Source organism: Belonocnema kinseyi, chromosome 8 (genome assembly GCF_010883055.1).
Source record: "Belonocnema kinseyi isolate 2016_QV_RU_SX_M_011 chromosome 8, B_treatae_v1, whole genome shotgun sequence".
NCBI lineage: Eukaryota > Metazoa > Arthropoda > Insecta > Hymenoptera > Cynipidae > Belonocnema > Belonocnema kinseyi.
The window spans coordinates 44,263,162-44,269,139 of record NC_046664.1 but is presented as its reverse complement, the minus strand read 5'-3'; the positions used below and the strand labels follow the sequence as shown (position 1 = coordinate 44,269,139).

The window sequence follows — 5,978 nt, the reverse complement described above, 5'->3', positions numbered from 1 at the left end:
CGCGCAATGAGAATGTACCCGCGAAGCGGGCAGATTTTTAAACTAAGAAAGGTACATTTTTAACCAAAAATTAAATAGTTAAATTTTTGTATTAAAAAAAAATTAAATTGTAAAAAACGAATTTTGTACCAAATAGTTGAGATTTTTAATTAATTATTGAATATTGAAGACAAAACCACGAATCTTCTAAACTAAAACAGTTGATTTTTTAATAAACCTAGGTTAATTTTCAACAAGCTATAGTTCAATTTTAAAACGTATTTGTTAAATTTTGAACTAAGAAAAATGGATTTTAAACACCAAAATTAATTTACTAACAAAAAAGGCGACTTTTTAATCCAATTAAAGATTATCAACCAATAAGTTAAAGTGTCAACGAAAAAAGATGAATTTTCAAGCAAAAAGATTAATTCACTACAAAAAAAGAGAATTTTCATTAAACTTCCAGAACTCTTAAGCAAAGATCTGAATTTTTAAGAAATAAAGAAAGTTTTTTTTTAATTTTATGAAAGCAGTCTAACTTTAAAACCTTGTTGTTTAATTTTTAACCAGAAAGATGCATTTTAAACAAAAAGATTTGTTTTTCACCAAAAAAACGAATTTTCAACCAAATTTAAGAATTATGAACAAAAAATTTTAATTTTCAACTAAGAAAGATGGAATTTTAAACAAATTATTAATTTACTACCAAAAAAGACGAATTACATTGAAATTTAAGAATTCTCAACCAAAAAGTGAATTTCTAAGATAGGAAGAACATTTCTTTTCTACTCCTTGAAAAAGTAGATAAAATTGAAGGTGTCTCAACCAAAATGTTTAGGTTTCAACTAAAAAAGATGAATTTCCATTAAAATTCATGCATACTCAAGCAAAAAACTGAATTTTTAAGGGAGAAAGATAAATTTTTTTTCTAATTTTAATAAAGCAGTTTCACTTTAAAATTTAATTGTTAATTTTTTAAAATTATGGATTTTAAACAAAAAGGTTTATTTTCTACAAAAAAAAAACAAGTTTTCAACAAAGTTCAAAAACTCTCAACCAAAAATTTGAATTTTCAACTTAGGAAGATGAATTTATAAACAAAAATATGAATTCACCACCAAAAAAGACAAATTTGAATTAAATTTTAAAATTCTTAACCAAAAAGTTGAAATTTCAACTAAAAGAGATGAATTTTCAAATAAAAAGAATAATGTACTGCCAAAATATTAGAATTTTTAATAAAATTCAAGAATTCTCTACCAAAAGGGTGAATTTTCCACTCAAAATATAAAATTTTGAATATAGAGATTAATTTTGTACCAAAAGCATTAATAATATGGAAACTTACTCAAAACGTTACCATATATATACTTTTAAAAATAAAATTGTTCTAAATTCTAAAAACTTAATATACTCATAACGTTACCTCGACTAACCCCCTTCCCCTCTACACGTTACCAACTGTAGGTTTTTTTAGCCCCCCCCCCCCCCACCCTCTAAAGTGGTAACGTAGACAAAACCATTTACATTATAACTAAGTTTTCATAAGTTAATATAAAACTGCTTTATCAGCCTCCCTTTTTAACTCGACTCATATTTCATATTTTAATACTTTAGCACATTAATAACCTGAATGTCAGAGTTTAATGTGACAAAGTCACGTGAAACCACGTTATCGTCGCAAAGTGTTGACCGCCACGCGTAATATAATTGAGATTTTCCTGAGATAAATTTCCCAGAAGTGTTCTTGCTTTTAAGCTTCTCTCTACTCTACCTCTACATGAAATTATTTCAGGGACACAGGCGGATGAGGCGATAAAACATTTGACGATCTTACTCTGTTAAATAACGCTCTACCGCAACCCGAAGGAAGTACCTATTTATGGTGAAACTTACATTCGAGAGGATTTCGGCAATATAAAAAAGTAGCAAAGTATAGGAAAACGAATACAGTTAAAACTCTCTGGTAAATTTTGTTGCAGCTAATTTCAACATGGGGTTCCATCTCGCTCGGAGAAATGGTACAAAACTATCGTCCAATGTCTTTGACGCAAAAGTGTAAAAACAATGGGGATGTTGCACGAAATGAGATAAAAATAGATGTTGATTCTTTAGTAGCTCATTATTATATTCCAAGAAGAAAGAAAAATTTTTTGAATAAGAAACATGTTCTTTTTCTTCATAAAGTGTGAATATCTCTCGCTCGCGGCATTTTTTGCCTGACGCATAGATTGTTTTTAAACATGCATTTAAATGTATAAATGTCTCTAAACGGCTTTTATGTATGAAGATAATAATTAATAATAATTACGAACACAGAAAAAACTGAAGTTTCCATTGGAACCCGTTTTTGGTTCCAAAGGAGCTGCAACAAAAATAAACCCTACTTGCTGAAAAGGAACCCAAAACGATAAATGAGCCCGAAATAATACCAGACTTGGGGTTCGAAAGGATCTCAAGTGTAATTGAGCCTATTAAAGCCTATTAAAGCCTATTGAGCCTACTAAAGATCCTATTTTTCGCTTTGCCCACTTCAATATTATGATTAATTAATAACACAATATTTACTTTAAATCACACATGTAATCGAACTCTGGTGGACATACCATAAATCAATGAAGATAATTAAATTACAAAATAATAACGTAATTAAAGTAAATATAATGACTTGATCATATCATTTGCAGGTTATGTAGTAAACTTGTAAATTTAAAGGCTTATTCATGTCAGTGCTCACAATCTGGGCAACTTTTTGAATTGCGCTTGCGTCGCGCTGGCAACACAATTAGTTACTGTTGGCGCGCTGATTTTGAATAGTGTCGATCTTCAAATGTGATATTTATAATAAATAATATTTATAAAATGCATTAACAGTCATTAATCTTGTCGAGTTTCTAATTTTTATTGTTTTTATTCACAACAATTTGACCTAAAATAAAATCAATAAAGTTACTAAAAATAAATGGAAAATTCTGTTTTTTTCTATAGTCAAAATAAAAAAAGTTTTTTGTAATGAAATCACAATATTTTTTCATCTGTTCTTCAATAATTCTATTTTAGGATTAATAAATCACTTTTGAATCATTTGCTAATCATTATTTATCATAAATCTAACATTTAAATATTTATATAATTTAAAATGTGCGCGCCTGAAGTAACAAATCGTGTTGCTGGCGCGAAGCAAGCGCAGTTCAAAAAGTTTCAAAAATTGAGAGCACTGATTGATTAGCAAGAAAATTTTCGTCGTAAGTCATTGGTCGATAAATGAATTCTTTATTCTCACATTTATAAACAAGTCATTATCAATAATATTCAATTATTAAAAAGGGAATCTTGCTTTAATCCTTTTGAATTTCTTTCTTTATTTCAAGAAAATACCCTAAGTATATTTTCAACTTTATAAAGAAAGGGTACCTTTCAACGGAGGTCGAATTTAAATAAACTGATGAATTAATTTGAAACATTGAGTTCGTTTCTAGGTTCTAAACCAATAAAATTTGCCATAAATCAACGAAGCAGCTAGAAATGAATCCTATGAAAAATATTAATTCCACGATTAATTCAAAACAGGCCTTCGTGAAGAGGTACGCTAAGTATAACGAACAGTATGCGCAATGACATCCTAAATAATATGTTTGCTGTTATGGGGAGATGTGCAATTACATATGTTACATTTTAAAAGTAAAAATATATTGTTATAAGTGACGTAGGGTTGTTGCAAAAACGAATGCAAAAATAAATGTTTCTGAAGCCTCTCTGCTTTTATTTAATTTAAAACAACTAAAGGTCATTGTAATATTTAAAAATATTAATAACGGCTAATTGGCTGAGCTGGTCTTAATAGTGCTTGGTGAATACTATGCTTCTAGAAGATTCACTTAATAAAAATGAATTACAAAAGATTATTAATTGTACATCGAAGATTTTCTCAATAAAATCATGTGAATAATTTTTATGATTTTTCATAAGTTTTAAGAGTAGGTTAAAATGGGTTAGGTAAGTAATACATTTTCACTGACAATCAATAAAATTGCATTACATTTCCAATTATAATTTGACCAATGATTTTAAATCATGGTAATTTAAAGATGGTGTAATTTTAAGTCAATTTTGTATTAAAAATCCCAAAATAAGTGAACATTTACAAATAAGAAGAAAAATAAATAAATATTAATATCTTTTGTGTTTGCTTTACCGACATATTTTGTAAATCGCTAACTTGCCAACCCGACTTTGCAAGCGATTGGCTTGTGAATGGGCCTTGATGCTGTTGTTTTCAAGTGCGCTCTAAACGAACCCATTTGGGTCTCTACAGGTATCTATTGAAGCCCAAGTTCCAAATGACACCAACTTTCATTTGAGCCGCAACATGAGTGAACCCCCAGTTTTTTCTCTGAAGAAAATAATATAAATAGAATATTCCAATTTTCTTCGCTTATGGAATGTAAACTGAGTACTGAGTTTCGTTATTCCATAACATTTCTAATAAATAAACTATTCTGAACACTGTTTCTTGTAACTCCATAAAATATCAAATTTCGTGTTTGATCCACTGTGACCAGAAGAATTTAGAAGTAAAAATAATTAATTTTACCATTTCCATCGGAGTCTCTCAGATTTTGTCCAATCACAAAATTCAAATCTTTAAAAGATATTCAAAATGTTTATATATTTGACAAGGCATATCTGGAAACTTCAAAAATCGTATGAAAATTATATTTATAATTTTAAGACAGGATTCGAAATTTGTATTCTATTTAAAAAATGATTTCTTTAGTCTAACTGAAAACTTTCTCACTTGTGAAGGTGATTAAGTCCTTTGTCAATTAAAGACGCTTTCTCCAATACTGTATTCTACTATTTTATTTTAATATGCAAACTATTATCAGTAAATACTTTTGGTACCGATCTTATCAAATTTACTTATTTTTAAATTATTCAGTTCACTTACTAATATTAAATTCACAATGATTGAAAATCCTTTCATTTCATACTATGAGTAATTAATATGGTTTATTACCGGACATTTAAAAAATATGTCACTCAATAATGCTGATTATTATTCACTGTTGTTTGGAATAAGCATCAATAAATCCATTGTTAACAATACTTCATACGACATCGTGTTAGAAGAATATTCTTAATATTTCAGGGGAAAGTGGAAAATAATTGTCACTTAATGTTGTAAACTTTTTCAACCTTATCTGTATATATACTATATTAAATATTCAATTATTAATATTTGGATTCTTCAGAATTCTAGATATTCACACATTTTCTAACAGATATTAAGCGGAAATTAAAATTTTTGTTGTAATCTTTATCAGATAATATTATAGCATCTATTTATTACAGAAAAGCTATATTAAAAAAAAATTATATGAATCATATACATATATATTTATGTAGCATCTGTACTAATAAAAAAAGTTAGCAGAGCGTGGTTTCGATCCACGGACCTCTGGGTTATGGGCCCAGCACGCTTCCACTGCGCCACTCTGCTGTGCTTGAATGTTTCCTTTCAATGGGGTAATGGAAAAATTATTAGAACTTTCTATTTTTTCCGTATTCTCAAAATCATCAAATAATAACTGTCATAAATTATTGACTGATTATTGTTTATTAAATAGGTGTAAATTATTTATTCATTCATTATTAACTTAATTTTAAATATTTACTGAAAAATGCAACTAAGATCTTTAATTTCAAAATTTCTTTAAATTCCGTTTTAAATAAGGACAAGTCTAGTCCAAACGTACGGACCTTTGAAGCGGAAAGGGGAGCTGGAAAGGAGCTGGAAAGGAGCTGGAAAGGAGCTGGAAAGGGAGCTTCTCATCAGAGAAGGTATTAAATTTGTATAAAATTTGGCCCCCACAGTTTTTGTCAAATGTCCACATTTTGAGACCCCCTGAAACCGAAAAACGGATTTTTATGAATGTGTCTGCCTGTATGTCTGTTTTTCTGTTTGTGAACACGATAACTTTTGAAAAAATTAA

General features: G+C 28.6%; 1 non-coding gene across 1 annotated transcript; it reads right to left on the bottom strand.

Moving 5' to 3' along the window:
* Positions 1-5,413: 5,413 nt before the first annotated feature.
* Positions 5,414-5,485, bottom strand: Trnam-cau. Its single transcript has one exon. It is a non-coding gene; the product is annotated as a tRNA-Met (tRNA).
* Positions 5,486-5,978: the final 493 nt, after the last annotated feature.